At 37.3% G+C, this 18,524-nt stretch overlaps 1 long non-coding RNA gene across 2 annotated transcripts in view; it reads right to left on the bottom strand.

Moving 5' to 3' along the window:
• The window catches only part of LOC132481307 (uncharacterized), a 35,858-nt gene that overhangs the window by 5,473 nt on the left and 11,861 nt on the right, over nt 1-18,524 (bottom strand). For both annotated transcript variants that reach the window (XR_009530806.1, XR_009530805.1), the window contains exon 2: nt 1,659-1,861. This is a non-coding gene — a long non-coding RNA (uncharacterized LOC132481307). The remainder of the gene's footprint in view (nt 1-1,658; nt 1,862-18,524) is intronic.

Here is an 18,524-nt window from a genome sequence, read left to right as displayed (position 1 = left end):
AGTTTAATCTGACACTGAGATCAGAAGAAACCAGGTGTAAATCCTTCTTTTGTTTGCATGCCATCATTGTTATATAACCAGAACACATCATCACTTGATCTCAGTGAGCCTCAGTTTCCTCATCTGCAAAATCGGTGTTTTTCAGGATTGACTGAGCTTTATCCAAAGTACTTAGCCCCAAAAGAAGAACAAACAAAACCTGAAGTCAGCCGAAGGAAGGAGATAATAAAGATCACAGAGGAAATAAAGTACTTAGTCCACCCAGTATCAGTATAGCACACAGGTGGTACTAAGTAAGTAACAGTTGACATGACTGTGTGTTTTTCTGGTTTCTATACTTAATTTCTGCTCATGAAGGAAAACAAAATACTAGAAATGTTTGCTTCTCGTTATCATGTTCATACTAAGCAGGTAACACATTGAAAGGAGAATTCATGGGACTGCACTGATGTTTGTTTAAACACACAGACACACACACACTCACTGACTCACTCACTCACAGGAGCCTGAAAAGTCCAGCCTGCACTCTTGCCGGCTGTGAATTGATGTATAGCTTTGGGCATTGACTACCTCTACTGCAGATGACTCTGTTGTACTGGCAGACCCTGGCTTCTCAGTTCTGTGCTTAGAATCACTAGAAAACTGTTTACACCAATCCCAAAGAAGCAAAGTGTTTAGCATCTAGATTTGTTACAAATGCCTTTATAAAAAATTATGAATGCAACAATCAATGTACCTTAAAGAGAGATTTGGTAGGACGTTTGGATAATGAAAAGAATAAAACAGTTGGTTAGACAGACAGAGGAAAGGTGTTTTCAATTATAACTGACTAGCATCTACTTAACTTCAAGGAGAATAATTTTATTTTATTCTTTTTGGAACTTTGGCCTCCTAAAGAAAGACAGAGTGCATATAAGCAATAAGCATAAATTTGGAAGTTTAAAAAGCATGGACCAAGTTCCAAATATTTTTTCTCATAATTTTAGGGTAGCAACAATTTGCTTATTCCAACATTCTATTCTCATTAAGCATTAAAAATAAAATCTGTACAGTATTTTTTTAACTACCTAGTTTTAACTGGTATGGGAAAGTGGGATGGTTACCTCTTTCTGTTTATCTTCTTTTTTTAAAAAATATCAGTCAACTTACAGCTGTTCAGATATAATAATTCCCACAAGAGGCTTTCCTTGGTGAATTGCTAAACACCTAGAAGTGCAAATGACTGTATTAATAATATGTGTCAAAGAGTGTTAAACAAAAAATGTCCCTTTGGTCTCTGATCCTTTCTAGATAAAGATATATATTTAGCATTAAACAAACTACACAGTAGCGTATCAGTTTTTTAAAAGATTTATGTTTGGATTCTTCAAATTTTCTTCTGGAGGGTGTTGAAGGTCCCTGGCCAGTATTTTATATCAGATTGTGTTTTGTTAACACCTCTGAACTCTGCTACCAATAATCAGCCGTGTTGGAATTTTAGAAATATTGTCTTTTTGTTTTCAACTATTTTTCCTGATAAAATCTCAGAAAATTCATTGATCAACAGGGGAAGAACGTAAGAACACAGGGCAAAGCTCTGTGACCCTAAAGTAAAATTTGATGCACAGAAGTTAATGTGAATAAATTTAGTGACTAGATCTTTCAACCAGAGCACTTACCCATGGTTTCTCTGGTGGATTGGGCTTCCTTGCAGCATGGTGGCATCGGAGTGGTCCTTCTTATATGGTGGCTCATGGCTCCAAACATGAGTGCTCCAGTGAGCAAAGAAGAAGCAACAGCATCTTTTATGATCCAGCTTTTGAAGTCACATAGCGTCACTTCTGCTGTATTCTGTTGATTCCGTTGAGTCACTAAGGCCAGCCTAGATTCAAAGGGAGAGGATATAGATACCACTTCTTAATGGAATGAGTTGTCAAAAAAATTGTGGATGTGTCTTAAAACTGTTACAAGCAAAATATATGTCAGCAAATGGTCATGAGGCATAATAAATTAACTTGCATTAACAATGCTGTAATTTGAGTAAGAAGCCAAACATGGCTTGGCAGCATAGATATACAGATGGATACATGCAGAGGTAGCCTTCCAGTTAATTCAATTCTGATCAGATTCTTATTGATGGAAATAACTGTAGGTAAGAAAATAGTTCAGAGAAGAGGTTAAGAAACTCTGAATATGGATAAATTATAGGACCTGTCAACAGAGTTTTAAGGGATATTGAGATTTTCAACATGAAACAAAATTTCGCAGGAGTTTTAATAGGGTAGGTAATGTGGAAGAATTGAGTCCTTACCCAGCTCACGGTGGGATAGACCAGCTGCCTTCCCCAGAACAGTATCATATTTAAGTTACAATCAGCAATTTAGTGACTATTGTGAAATTAATTTTCTTAATTTGAAGTAGTTTTGTGGGTTCTCATTTTAAAAAACTACTTTAGGTGTTATAAATGTGTAAAAACTTAAACTTAGGCTTATATTTATATCTCTTAAATTGTTATTATATTATAATAACAATAATTTACATTAAAAAAAGAAAGGTTGAGATAGAGATTTCTTTGGATTAATGAAATTTCCCTAGACTGTATCAGGTTCTTCTTGATACTCAACTTCAATCATTGATGTTTTCTATAATTTCTTAAAAAACAGTTAACTCTTAAATCCAGTATTCTGCCTATCCCTCTATAATTTTTCTTATTAAAATGATCAAGACTGATGGATTTGCATTAGTGGGAAAAAAAGTCATGTGTTAAAAATTTTAATCTCTTCCAGGTTGGGATATTTAAATTAATACGAAAATGTTATGGAAACATTAAGAATAGAGCTGAAACTAAGCTAGACATACACTTGAGCAAAGATGGTAATGATGATGTAAAGCAAGGTTGTCATATGGGTCCTTAAAAGTAACCGTGTAACTTTGGCCAGATATTTAAGAAAACAACATTTATGAAAACACTGATCTAATTCAGTGCTTTTTCAAAATTCAGCTGGGCAAATGTTTAAATGACAGCAAAACTAAAGTCTTGTGAAGGTCTCCCAAGTCAGTTAAAGAGTTCCCCAAATGAATCTTTTTATAAGCACACAAATTTTTAAAGACTGTGGTTTTATAAAGTAGAGATATTTAGTTTCTCAGAATCAAATGTCAGGGTATAATTGCTTATATCTAATGATTCCCTTAATTATTAATACAGATTGATAATATTTTCTAAAGGACTGTGGTACAGAATTTTTGGTACACATTTCCTTTAGTAATGGCTCTGTTAAGGCAGTGGCCACCAGAGGGCAGTAAATATGCCTATAATAGGAACTAATCAACTAGGGTGTCTTGCTTTTTTATTGTGTAGTTTTTGCATTGCTTGTATTTCTAATTAATTTGAAATATTTCACACTATCCAATAATTTTAAATGTAAATACAATTATTAAAGATTATGGTAAAATTGTATGTGATTTAATAATAAACAGAAGAAGAAATATTTACAGAGCAATCTCTTACACGTTGGCTATGATGCTAAACACTTTCCATATATCGTTGCTTCTTTTAAACCTCACAACACATTTATAAGATGGACCATTATTATATTCATTTCATCGTGGCAAAAACCGAGACTTAGTGAGGTTAATAAAAGCCAAATGTCTTTAAGCCAACATTTTAACTGTTTCTTTTTGGAGTGGGAAGGAGGTGGGAGATGACAGTTGGCATAATATTAGGCTTATTATATGCTTAGAAGCTGTCTGCTTGAAAAGGTTATGAGAGAATCAAACTAGCTGATCCTGAGTTGGTACAGAAAGTAAAACTTGGAAAAATGGACTCTTTAGTTTGTAAAGACAATGAAGGATGTGATATAATAGCTTATGCAAAGGAAGAAAGATAAGATAGTGGTACGTTTGGTTCAAGATTGTTTTGGGTGATAATCTCAAAAAGTTACGATCTGAAGAGTCTAATCAGTCTCACTAAAATGACTGCTATTTTTCTATTTGTTGTGGGCCGAGTTGTATCCCCTAAAGCCCTCATAGGTTGAAGTCTGAACCCTCAGTACCTCAAAATGTAACTATATTTGGAAATAGGGATTTTATCGAGGTAATTAATTTGAAACAAAGTCGTTAGGGTGGACTTTAATCCAAACTGACCATAAGAAGTGGAAATTTGGACACAGATAGGGACACAGGAAAGACCATTGAAGACACAGGGAGAAGTAACATGCCTATAGCATATTGAGCTCAAGAGATGAATTGTTCATTTAAGGTTCATTTAAAGGCGTCAGACAGTACAGTAATTTGGCATTTTTTCTTCCTGACTGCCAACTGTGACTTGGCACCACGCATTTGGCTGAATGACACAGGTTTTTGGCGATTGCAGTTTGGTTTCTGCATCTCATGGGCGTGAATAACAACTTTTCAAGAGCACTGGTACCCCCAGAGCGTTTATACAAAAGTGTCTAATTTGAATTGCTTTCAAAAAATAGCCTATCACGAATATTTCTTATTTATTCTACCTGTTCATTTAGTTACTATTAGCCGTAGCCAATCAGAGCTGTTGACTGCTCCCATTCATTTTTTAATTGGTAATACTGAACATTAATCAAGAAGCAGGTTTTCATTGTATGGTCAGCAATCAGTTTTAGAGCTAGAGAGCGTTTAAAAAGCAGAGGACAAAGAAATAAAAGTAATGATTTCCGTGGAGAAAAACTTGCACGTATAAAGAAAAATCAAAACCTCCAACAATACCCCAAGTGTGAGTGTTGTGTCTAAAAATCTACAATTTATTGAGCCCTAGTGATATGTTAGGCATAAAGCTGATATTATTATTTTCAGTTTACCCATGGAAACATTTGGCTGTGGGGATTAAATAATCAGTCATAAGGGGAGCATGTGCCAGAGGACTTAATTTTAAGGTTGTCTAATGACAAAGCTTAGGCACCCAGAGACAGCACAACTCTGCATCTCTAGATGTGCTTTCTACTTAGAATCTCAATCTCTGTATGACGGTGGGACAGAAGTTAAAAGATAATAACAGTAAGTTACCAGCAATTCTGGAAGTTACGTAATTTTCCTTCTAATACTTGAATTATAATAAAGGTTTGGCTGCTGTAACAGAGACCCTAAATAACAAAGGTTTAAACTAAATTGAATTTTAATTATTTTCCATCTGACCGTCTAGGACAGTGCTGTCCAGTGTTGCTTAGTTAACTCTGCAGTATGAGACACAAAGCTTCTTCCGTCTCACTCTCCGCTTAGTGAGTTGCCTTCCTCTACATATCTGAGACAGTCCCTACCAGCACATCTGCATTCCAGCCAGGGAGCTGAAGGAAAGAAAGAGAGGACACACCTCTTTTTTATATGACCTGGGAATTGCTTGTATTACTTTTTTTATTGAGGTAAAATTCACAAAACATAAAATTCACACTCAAAAATTTTAGAATGTATAATTTGGTGTTTTTTAATATATTCCCAGAGTTGTACAATAATCACCACTGTCTAATTCCAAAATTTTTCTATCACTCCAAAAAGAAACCCCTACCTCCCAATTCCCCACTTCTTCTCCATTTTCTGGCAACCATCCATCTACTTTCTTTTTTCTATGGATTTGTCTATTTTGGACATTTCCCATAAACGGAGTCATACAATATGTGGCCTTTTGTGATTTCCTTCTTTCACTTAGAATGTTTTCAAGGTGAATCTGTGTTATAGCATATATATGTATCTTATACTTTTTAATTGCAGAATGCTGTTCCATCATATGGATGTATTCATTTTATTTATCCATTGAACAGTTGATGGATATTTGTATTGATTTCACTTTTTGGCAGTTACGAATAATGTTGTTATGAGCAAACATGTACAAGTCTATGTGTGGACGTATGTTTTAAATTCTCTCAGGTACATACGTTGGAGTGGAATTGCTGGGCCATATGGTAATTTAATGTTTAACTTTTTGAGGAGTTCATATGACTTTTTTCTCATACATCATTGGCCAAGGCTTTGTTATATGGATTTTGGGAATATTGAGAAATTTGAGGAATATAGTCTGTATTCTGGCAACCCTAGGCCAGCTAAAAATCTATTAATAAATCTCAGTATCTGTTATTCTTAGATAAGGGAAGAATGGGTATTTGGAAACGAATAGTCTTTACCATATGCATCCTCTTGGTCACACAAATACCAATGCATTCTCTTCTTCCCATGTATAGAACACAGTCACTCCTTCTCAAGAAAGACAATCCAAATTTCTGTACCAGGACCATCTTCAACTAAAAGATTTAGATGTTTGAGATATGCTTCTCCATGTATATCACCTCTGAATTACACAACAAGTTGTCTGTCCCCCCAGTACATGTAATGGACAATAATGATGGCATGGCCATATTACAATCTACTATTTGAAAAGGCAAGAATGGGAAACATCAGAAGTCAGCGATCTGTATAAAATATCACGGGCAGCTGGGCAGGAAAAGAGTCCTAAACTGGTAGATGAGTAAGTTCCTTGGTTAGGGCATCTCCTGATTTGCTCTCTGGAAGAATCTTTTTTGTTCATCGTTCTCTATGATTCCAGATATTGCTGTCTGGAAGGTTCCTCATTGTCCATTAATCTGCACAAGTCACATCTGTAGTGAGTTCAGAGATACATTCTTGGAGAGAATCTGCCACTTGAAAATAAGCTGAGGATAAGGCAGTAATCGCAATCTGATTTTTAGCTGCTCAACTGGCTCACATTGTCTGGTCTTTAAGGGAGAAAGCTTTGGGGCCACAGAGTTATCTCTCACTGAAACTACCTTTTGAGATTCACATCTTAAAATTATTTCAGTTGGCTTGATCAATTTTGCAAAGCCCCAAGTTACCAGATTCTTAGTCACCTTAAATTTCAGACGTTGGGCTGCGAAAGTCTACCTTAAAAAAAGAGCCAAATTCCTTTCAATTTCAGCATAGAACTTTGCTCACATTGCTTTTAGTAGCTCTTGTTCAACTTTGCTGAAAGTGACAAGAAACAACCAATACATATCAGTTTTGTGATTTTCCCTCAAGCTCAGGGTCACATGGTCTGCCTCCCAGGATTGCAGATAATTTCCCCAAATGCTTTCTCAGGCATCATAAGGGCACTAGTTTTCCTTTTTTGCACTTTCTGTGTTGCTGCAACTGACTTCTAAATGATTTGATTGCTAGTTATTCTGGATCTTGTTATAACCAAATTTTGTATTTGTTAGGTTATTCAGGTACTGTAACACAGACCTAAATTTACACTGGCCTAAGCAAGATATGTGTTATCTCTTTCATATGTGGTCTGGCCATAACTAGGCCAGGGTGGATGATATGAGGACGGCCTGGTGCCAGGGACCCAGGTTCATTCCACATCATTTCTGCAGCATCCCTAGGGCATTGCCTGTTACTGTGTAGTTCAAGATGGCCCATCACCTTGTCTGCACTCCAGCTAATAAGATGGTGCAGAGATAAAGAGGAGAGTGCACTTAGTTTTAATGTCAAGGCTCAAAAGTTGCACAAATCACTTCTGATCACATCCCATTGACCAGAAGTTTGCCGCATGGCCACACCAGGATTCAAGGTTAACTTGGGAAAAGAAGCCTTTATTCTAAGCAGTGATGCACTCAGATACAAAGCAGGGCTTTTTTTTTTTTTTTTAATGAGGAAGAAATAAATATTGGAGGCAACCTAGCAGTCTCTTTCTTATTTTTCACCTGTTAATGTGAGAAATTATAGTAAGAATCAGCAGTAGCTTAAAAATTGTTTATATTGCAAGTCAAATTATATATTTTTATTATACTCTTTATCTCTGAAACCTGATTTTTCTTATTCCAAATTAACTTAATTTGCACCCTAAGCCTGTAGTATCATGCAGATGCAATACCTAATATAATGACACTAATTTCAGGTGTAATGCTTAAAATTAGATATGACACTTGTTGTCATTCTTGATTTCTCTTATTCTTTAAACTTTACTTTCATGCTCCTTTTAAAGAGATGGTCCAAGAACAAAAAATAAACATCCTACACCTACATATTTCTCTTTGACTTATCAGGCATGTAAGAAATAGATGAAGAGGGTAAATACAACACCCCCCTGCAAAAAAAAAGACCCAAATTAAAAAAACTGTTTCTCACAGAGTTGTTTCTAATTCATACACTGATTAATAAAACGTTTCAGATCCAGAAATGCCATTCCAACTAAAATCTAAAATAATATCTATAAGTAAGTGTTTTATATTCTAGCCACAGAAATTTTGTTCACTCAAGGTTTGTGCTTTTTGGCTGGTAATATTAACTTAAATCCTTTTCCTCTCCTTGCCCATTAGCTTATGAAATCTAAAATCAAAAATAGAATAATTGTGTCATTGTGAACATAGGTTTCTCATATTATGATTTCATTCTATTTGACTATTTGGTAATTTGTGATGGCCAATGTTTTGTTTTGAGATTCAGTGTCCTTAAGATATTGCCTGGTTGCTTTTAGTAGACTGCTAATTTTGCTTAAAAATCTAAATTATCCAAATTTTTTGTGGAAGTAAAAATTGAAATTAGGTATCAGGTGATGGGATGATTATAGGTGTCAGACCACTCTTTGAACAAATTCCAGTGATGAATCATGCAAAAATTCATCTTGCTTTCATTTTCATAATAGTTCTGGGGAACCGTGAATCCTATAAAACCCCACGGCGTATAAGGCTACTTATCATAAGATCTATTAAAAAAGGAAACAGATCCTCTTAACATATTCTGGCCTGGAATAAATTTATTTTTATATTAGAAGCTAGAATTTGGACCAGGATACAACTTCCCAATTGGCGGCCATTTGCCACAATTGGCTTGTAGATATATTTTGTTTGGTCAGTATGGTATTTTAAAAATAAAACTGAACTGTTGTCTTAAAAATTAAATATTTTACATAAAAATTCATATTTTCAGCTTTTCTTTAAAAAAATAAATGTTAAGTTTTGGCCGTGAGGAGTCCACATTGCAACATGAGCTGAGTAGTGGCTGCCCTCTTAGTGGGGGTACTCTGGCTTCAGCTCAGTTCACCGATATTAGTCCCTTATTGATTTTGTTCTTGTTTTTTAAAATTTTATTTATTTTTTAATTTTTATTTTATTTGGAGTATAGTTGATTAACAATGTGTTAGTTTCATGTGTGTAGCAAAGTGATTTAGTTATATATGTATCTCTTCTTTTTCAAATTCTTTTCCCAAGCAGAGTTTCCTGTGCTATACAGTAGGTCCTTGATGGTTATCTATTTTAAATATAGTAGTGTGTATATGTCAATCCCAAACTCCCAATCTGTCCCTCCCCCCAACCTTTCCTCCTTTGGCAACCATAAATTTGTTTTCTAAGTCTGTGAGTCTGTTTCTGTTTTGCAGATAAGTTCATTTGTGTTATTATTTTTTAGATTCCGCATATAGGTGATATCATATGATATTTGTCTTTGTCTGACTTACTTCACTTAGTATGATAATCTCCAGGTCCATCCATGTTGCTGCAAATGGCATTATTTCATTCTTTTTAATGGCTGAGTAATATTCCATTGTATATACGTACCACATCTTCTTTATCCATTCATCTGTCGATGGACATCTAGGTTGCTTCCATGTCTTGGCTATTGTAAACAGTGCTGCAGTGAATATTGGGATGCATGGATCCTTTCAAACCATGGTTTTCTCCAGATATATGCCCAGGAATGAGATTGCTGGATTATATGATAGCTCTGTTTTTGGTTTTTAAGGAACCTCCATACTGTTCTCCATAGTGGCTGTATCAATTTGCATTCCCAACAACAGTGTAGGAGGGTTCCCTTTTCTCCACACCCTCTTCAGCATTTATTATTTGTAGTCTTTTGACGATGGCCACTCTGACTGGTGTGAGGTGATACCTCATTGTAGTTTTGATTTGCATTTCTCTAATTAGTGATGTTGAGCATCTTTTCATGTACTTCTTGGCCCATCTGTATGTCTTCTTTGGGGAAATGTTGGTTTAGGTCTTCTGCCCATTTTTTGATTGGATTGTTTGTTTTATTGATACTGAGCTGCATGAGCTATTTGTAAATTTTGCAGATTAATCCCTTGTCGGTTGCATCGTTTGTAAACATTTTCTCTCATTTTGTGGGTTGTCTTTTTGTTTTGTTTATGGTTTCCTTTGCTGTGCAAAAGCTTTTGCATTTAATTAGGTCCCATTTGTTTAATTTTGGTTAGATGTAAGACCATTGATGGAATTTCAGTAGAACTGGAAGGAAGAGGAGTAAGTGGAGGGTAAGCCACATCAGCAGCTAAGACTCCTCTTTACTGAGATTCCAGCAATGCCCAGTCTCATCTTCCAGCCCATTCTTCTCTGAAGCTCTTCCAGGAGCTTCCACTTCCCATCGCCCTTTCACCCAAAATGCCTCTTTAGGAGGTGTGCTGCTGCAGGGGGTTTGGTAGGGCTTCTGTTCTCTCAGTGCCCTTGGAGTCTTCTACATCTCAAATCACCTCCAGGGATTGCTGTCCTTTTCCTCACTGACAGTCACAAAATATGATTTTCTTTCTATTTAGCAGAAGTAGCTTTGGCACCGAGATGGGATTAGATGTTAGCATGGCTGCAGAGTGCCATAATAAATTGTAAGGAATTTTGGAATTATAGCAAGTAGTGAAATCTTGGGGAAGCTATTAAATCTGGCATTTCTAATTCCAGTTGAAATGTTAATTTCACTCACCAAATACAAGTACACTAGTATTGTTCATTATAGCTAAGAGTGTAGACATATAACATTTATGTTATAGACATTTGGTATAAATTTAAGTATCCCTGTACTTATAGGGATCAGACATCCATAGCGTAGAAGGTATCCCCTTGTTCCTGCCTTGTAGGACTAGGTTATTGTCCTATACAGACACGTGCAATGAGATTCATGTACTCTTGAAAGTTTCAGAGATTGATAGGATGAACAAGCCATCTCCTAAATTTACAGAAAATTAATATAGAGTCTCAGTCTCCTCCACCTGTAAAACAAAAGCTGTTGGACTCAGTAAATTCTAATTTCCTTAGGTCGTAAATACCTGCAATTTTTATAAAATAAAAAATAATTTAGGGCTTCCCTGGTGGCGCGGTGGTTGAGAGTCCGCCTGCTGATGCAGGGGACGTGGGTTCGTGCCCCGGTCTGGGAGGATCCCGCATGCCGCGGAGCGGCTTGGTCCGTGAGCCATGGCCGCTGAGCCTGCGCTCCGCAACGGGAGAGGCCACAACAGTGGGGGGCCCGTGTACCACAGGGGGAAAAAAAAATATTTACATGTGAAAGGTGAGAGCAGGCAAAAACTAAAATCTAAAAAATAAAACGAGGAACCTGTGGAATATACAACGGAGTTACAGAACCATGACACTATTTATGCTGCATCCCAAAGATTCAGCATTGATGCATCAGAGCTGCTCCTCATGGGCAGTGGTCCATTGCCCGAATTATTCCATTTTTGGGTACTCGAAAACCTCAGTAGGATACAGATTCTGCTCATTATTGCTGTGTCTTGCTGGTTTTGCTATATTCGTCACTAGACTTACTATTTCATATTTATTTACTCATGCTGAGTTACATTAGTCAGTAAATTATTTCCCTGGACTCCAATTCTGTCAAAGTTATACTGAATTCAGTTATGTTCTCCTAACTTATCCTGTCTTCAGGATTTTCTTTCCCAGCATTTGCAAGCTTCAGCATTCTTACTCCTTGCTTCCTCCCCAGACTTAAAAATAAAAGGTGAGCCATCGTAGTTTCCATATTGATTCCCATGGCACCTTGCTTGTCACTGCTCTCAGCGTTGAAACCCTTCCTTTCTCTGAGTCATTTGTCTCTGGACTAGCTCTCCTATGTTGCAGACAGTGCTTGTTGACCTTGGGGATTAATCTTTGGTTGGTGATGTATTTTTAAAAACTCATTGAAGTTCAGGTACTGTAATTTATGACTGTGGTTTACTTCAGTCAGATCTGAGATACTGTTCCTTTATTAAAATGCTGGCATTTATGTGTTGCAAACTTGTCTGTCCGAACAAAATTATTTTCTTCTTAAGCACCTTTTGCTTCTCCAAGATGACTCCATTTTGGTTCACAGCATCAAGGTCTTTTTTTCCCCCCATCACTCACTGTTCTTTCTGGGGCAATAAAAAGCATTTTACTGTGCTTTTTTTTTTGGTCACAGCGTCCTAAATTAGAATAAAAAGTCTTGGATTCTAGCTTTGGTTCAGCCATTGATTATTCAGTATTGGACAGATCCCTTGCCCTCACTGTAGCTCATTTTCCTCATCAGGGAAATGGGCATACTATTGATTGGTTATCCTCTTGCACAGGATTTTTCCAAGGAAACTACCAGATGTACAGGAAAGGAATTTAAAAGTTATAATGCCATATATAAATAGGTTAATAGTGTATTGTCATAGGCTAGCAGAGTAACTGGCACAGAGTATAGGCATGAGGTAAATATTAAGTAAGTCACATATCCAAGTTACTACTACTTTTCATAGATTCATAGAGTCAAAGGCAGTCTTATACTATCCCCTTTCATGTAAGGCCCAGCTAGTGTCCCTCTGCTTATTAAAGGCAAATCTGGAGTAGCATTTAAGACTCCTGGCCTGGCTTTTATATAGCACAGTTTTGGACCACTGCTTCTCATTGGAGTGTACACAGAGTGGATGTGTTTGACTTTATAAATCATCGCTGCCAATTTGAATGCTCTTCAGTGGGAGAAGAGAAACGTTTTTGCTCCCGTATGTTGATTCTGGGAATGAAAAATGTGGAGAAAGTAAAATTATTCTACTCATGTATCTTTCAAAGTAATCTAGAGGTTTTCTTGAAGTGTAGTTTTATTTAGTTTTAATCTTCTCTCCTTCCAGATTTCATCATTCGTTCTTCAATCTAAAGCTTTCACCCAATTGTTTGCTGATTTTTTGGGTTGAGGTGTAATTTTGTTCTGACCTCTCTGCCTCTTGGGCTCTGGCTTCTCCATGTGGAGCTTAGCTTCTGTACCACCTCCGCACTAAGGCGGAACTCATTTATAAAAATAAATCTCTGATACCAAGCATTCATCCGGTTAGGGGACTTTATTGAACATACATTTTTGGGGTGTGGGCTGTTTATCGTAAGGGGTCAGTTCCATAACTCACAGCTTTCTGCAGTTTTGCCAGCCTCTATTTTTTTTAATGTTCTATTTCTTTTTGTTATCTCTATCTCAGATTGTCTCAAGAACTCTAAATACTTTCCTCTGTAATTGACAAAGTCTTTTAGTTCTCCTATAAGAAAACTTTGCAAGAGCCAACACAGAGACACAGGTTAAGAGTAGAGGATGAGAGGTATGAACTACCAGTCTATAAATAAATAAGTTACAGGGATGTAATGTGCAGCACAGGGAATATAGTCAATATTTTATGATAATTTTGTATTTTGTGTAATCTATAAAAATATCAAATCACTATGTTTTATACCTGAAACTAATATACTATTTGAAGTAAGCTATATTTCAATAAATAAGAAAATAAATCAAAGGCTATGCCAATATGACAAAAAAAGGAGTAGGGGATTGGTTAATTTTATCAAATTATATTGTAATGCAATGCTAAGAGAAATTCTGGTGCCACTTCTTTGTAAGTAGTAGTCCTCTATTTTGATTTATAAACCCTACTTTCTTATGATTATACTGATGAAAGTGTCTGAAGCCTTATGAGTCAAATTGTTCATTTTGGATTTTATTTTGTCAGTAACAGAATGTCAGCATAAACTGTATTAAATGATAAAACTCCAAGGTTGATTTAATCTAGCAGTTGAACAGTGTCAAAAATGGTAATCTTCATGTGTGGGTGGCCCCTCTCAAAGTGGTGGGTGCTAACATTTGCCAAGGCTACATCTTTCTTGTCTGTACTCAGAGAGTATTGTCTCTCTCTCAACTTTAAAATTAAAATTCTGGATTCAGTGCTGACTGGATGATTTATGTTACATACTTACTTCTGTTTCAAATCACTGTGATCAAGTGGATAAGATTATGTTGATTGATTTAGACCAGTAAATGTTGACCATTGCATCTGATTAAGAACTCAGTTCGTCCATATGGTTCAGTATGGGTTGGGGGGTTATTTCCCAACGAAAATCTTAGGGTTGATAGCGTTTGAGTAACAGACCAACAGTTATCAACTATCCCACATGGAAAGTTTTCTCTCCTCAAATTGTGTGAATCCTAAAATGAGAAAGCCTATTATTTGTATCTACCTTAAATTACATTGATTGCCCTCTTTCCGATGCAGGGAGAGCCATTGTTGAATATTGTCAGTTATAAACCAAATCCGTTCTTCACTGTTTCTAGACTATAGTAACCATTATTGCTGCTCACTGAATATTGGCAGCTTTCCATCTTCTGGGTGCCAAGTAGCCTTGACCTTCATGGCCCCCTATGGTTGGATGAGACCCTGTGACTAGGTCTGGCATATATATATATATATATACATACACACACATATATATATATACACACACATATATATATATATATATACACACATATATATACACACACACATATTTATTTATTTATTTATTTATTTATTTTTTCAGTGAACTTTTTTCTCTTTGTATTTCATTTATTTATTTTTATTTATTTTTCTTATTAGTCATCCATTTTATACACATCAGTATATACATGTCAGTCCCAATCGCCCAATTCATCACACCACCACCCACATCCCCCAACACTTTCCCCCCTTGGTGTCCATACGTTTTTTTCTCTACTTCTCTGTCTCAATTTCTGCCCTGCAAACCAGTTCATCTGTACCATTTTCTAGGTTCCACATATATGCGTTAATATACGATATTTGTTTTTCTCTTTCTGACTTACTTCACTCTGTATGACAGTCTCTAGATCCATCCACATCTCTACAAATGACCCAATTTCGTTCCTTTCTATGGCTGAGTAATATTCCATTGTATATATGTACCACATCTTCTTTATCCATTTGTCTGTTGATGGGCATTTAGGTTGCTTCCAACACCTGGCTATTGTAAATAGTGCTGCAGTGAACATTGGGGTGCATGTGTCTTTTTTTTTTTTTTTTTTAAGGTATGAGGGCCTCTCACTGTTGTGGCCTCTCCCATTGTGGAGCACAGGCTCTGGACATGCAGGCTCAGCGGCCATGGCTCCCAGGCCCAGCCACTCCACGGCATGTGGGACCTTCCCGGACCGGGGCACGAACCCGTGTCCCCTGCGTCGGAAGGTGGACTCTCAACCACTGCGCCATCAGGGAAGCCCCATGTGTCTTTTTGAATTATGGTTTTCTCTGGGTATATGTCCACTAGTGGGATTGCTGGGTCATATGGTAATTCTGTTTTTAGTTTTTTGAGGAACCTCCATACTGTTCTCCATAGTGGCTGTATCAGTTTACATTCCCACCAACAGTGCAAGAGGGTTCCCTTTGCTCCACACCCTCTCCAGCATTTGTTGTTTGTAGATTTTCTGATGATGCCCATTCTCACTGCTGTGAGGTGATACCTCATTGTAGTTTTGATTTGCATTTCTCTAATAATTAGTGATGTTGAGCAGCTTTTCATGTGCTTCTTGGCCATCTGTATGTCTTCTTTGGAGAAATGTCTATTTAGGTCTTCTGCCCATTTTTGGATTGGGTTGTTTGTTTTTTTAATATTGAGCTGCCTGAGCTTTTTATATATTATGGAGATTAATCCTTTGTCCATCGATTCGTTTGCAAATATTTTCTCCCATTCTGAGGGTTGTCTTTTCGTCTTGTTTATGGTTCCTTTGCTGTGCAAAAGCTTTGAAATTTTATTAGGTCCCAATTGTTTATTTTTGTTTTTATTTCCATTACTCTAGGAGGTGGATCAAAAAAGATCTTGCTATGATTTATGTCAAAGAGTGTTCTTCCTATGTTTTCCTCTAAGAGTTTTATAGTGTCTGGTCTTAAATTCAGGTCTCTAAACCATTTTGAGTTTATTTTTGTGAATGGTGTTATGGAGTGTGCTAATTTCATTCTTTTAGATGTAGCTGTCCACTTTTCCTAGCACCACTTATTGAAGAGACTGTCTTTTCTCCATTGAATATCCTTGCCTCCTTTGTCAGAGATTAGTTGACCATAGGTGCGTGGGTTTATCTCTGGGCTTTCTATCTTGTTCCATTGATCTATCTTTCTGTTTTAGTGCCAGTACCATATTGTCTTGATTACTGTAGCTTTGTAGTATAGTCTGAAGTCAGGGAGTCTGATTCCTCCAGCTCTGTTTTTTTCCCTCAAGACTGCTTAAGCTACTTGGGGTCTTTTGTGTCTCCATACAAATTTTAAGATTTTTTGTTCTAGTTCCGTAAAAACTGCCATTGGTAATTTGATAGGGATTGCATTGAATCTGTAGATTGCTTTGGGTAGTATAGTCATTTTCACAATATTGATTCTTCCCATCCAAGAATGTGGTATATCTCTCCATCTGTTGGTATCATCTTTAATTTCTTTCATCAGTGTCTTATAGTTTTCTGCATACAGGTCTTTTGTCTCCCTCGGTAAGTTTATCCCTAGGTATTTTATTCTTTTTGTTGCGGTGGTAAATGGGGGTGTTTCCTTAATTTCTCTTTCAGATTTTTCATTATTGGTGTATAGGAATGCAAGAGATTTCTGTGCATTAATTTTGTATCCTGCAACTTTACAAAATTCATTGATTAGCTCTAGTAATTTTTTTTTTTTTTTTTTTTTTTGCAGTACGTGGGCCTCTCACTGTTGTGGCCTCTAACGTTGCAGAGCACAGGCTCCGGACACACAGGCTCAGCGACCATGGCTCACGGGCCCAGCCGCTCTGCGGCATGTGGGATCTTCCCGGACCGGGGCACGAACCCGTGTCTCCTGCATCAGCAGGTGGACTCTCAACCACTGTGCCACCAGGGAAGTCCAGCTCTAGTAGTTTTCTGGTGGCATCTTTAGGATTCTCTATGTGTAGTATCATGTCATCTGCAAACCGTGACAGTTTTACTTCTTTTTCTTCTCTGATTGCCGTGGCTAGGACTTCCAAAACTGTTGAATAATAGTGGTGAGAGTGGATATCCTTGTCTTGTTCCTGATCTTAGAGGAAATGCTTTCAGTTTTTCACCATTGAGAATGATATTTGCTGTGGGTTTGTCATATATGGCCTTTATTATGTTGAAGTAGGTTCCCTCTGTGCCCAGTTTCTGGAGAGTTTTTATCATAAATGGGTGTTGAATTTTGTCAGAAGCTTTTCCTGCCTGTGTTGAGATGATCATATGGTTTTCATTCTTCAGTTTGTTAATATGGTGTATCCCACTGATTTGCGTATATTGAAGAATTCTTTTTTTTTTTTTTTTTTTTTTTTTTTTTTTTTGCGGTATGCGGGCCTCTCACTGCTGTGGCCTCCCCCGTTGCGGAGCACAGGCTCCGGACGCGCAGGCTCAGCGGCCATGGCTCACGGGCCCAGCCGCTCCGCGGCATATGGGATCCTCCCAGACCGGGGCACGAACCCGTATCCCCTGCATCGGCAGGCGGACTCTCAACCACTTGCGCCACCAGGGAGGCCCAAGAATTCTTTTTTTTTTATAGTGTTTATTTTTACTTGTTGACAGTTTGCTTTATTTATTTATTTTTGGCTGTGTTGGGTCTTCGTTTCTGTGCGAGGGCTTTCTCTAGTTGTGGAGAGCGGGGGCCACTCTTCATCGCGGTGCGCGGGCCTTTCACTATTGCGGCCTCTCTTGTTGCGGAGCACAGGCTCCAGACGTGCAGGCTCAGTAATTTTGGCTCACGGGCCCAGTTGCTCCACGGCATGTGGGATCTTCCCAGACCGGGGCACAAACCCGTGTCCCCTGCATTGGCAGGCAGACTCTCAACCACTGCGCCACCAGGGAAGCCCCTATTGAAGAATTCTTGCGTCTTTGGGAGAAATTCCACTTGATCATGGTGTATGATCCTTTTAATGTATTGACGGATTCTGTTTGCTAGTACTTTCTTGAGGATTTTTGCATCTATATTCAGCAGTGATATTGGTCTGTAATTTTCTTTTTTTGTAGTATCTTTGTCTGGTTTTGGTATCAGGGTGATTGTGGCCTCATAGAATGAGTTTGGGAGTTTTCCTTCCTCTGCAATTTTTTGGAAGAGTTTGAGAAGGATGGGTGTTAGCTCTTCTCTAAATGTTTGATAGAATTCACTTATGAAGCCATCTGGTCCTGGACTTTTGTTTTTTGGAAGATTTTTAATCACAGTTTCAATTTCATTACTTGTGATTGGTCTGTTCATATTTTCTATTTCTTCCTGGTTCAGTCTTGGAAGGTTATACCTTTCTAAGAATTTGTCCATTTCTTCCAGGTTGTCCATTTTATTGGTATAGGGCTGCTTGTAGTAGTTCCTTAGGATGCTTTGTATTTCTGTGGAGTCTGTTGTAACTTCTTTTTCATTTCTAATTTTACTGATTTGAGTCCTTTCCCTCTTTTTCTTGATGAGTCTGGCTAATGGTTTATCAATTTTGTTTATCTTCTCAAAGAACCAGCTTTTAGTTTTATTGATCTTTGCTATTGTTTTCTTTGTTTCTATTTCA

The sequence above is a fragment of the Mesoplodon densirostris genome, chromosome 20, assembly GCF_025265405.1.
Source record: "Mesoplodon densirostris isolate mMesDen1 chromosome 20, mMesDen1 primary haplotype, whole genome shotgun sequence".
NCBI lineage: Eukaryota > Metazoa > Chordata > Mammalia > Artiodactyla > Ziphiidae > Mesoplodon > Mesoplodon densirostris.
Note: the sequence above shows the minus strand (reverse complement) of the source record. Positions and strands in the feature narration are given on the sequence as shown.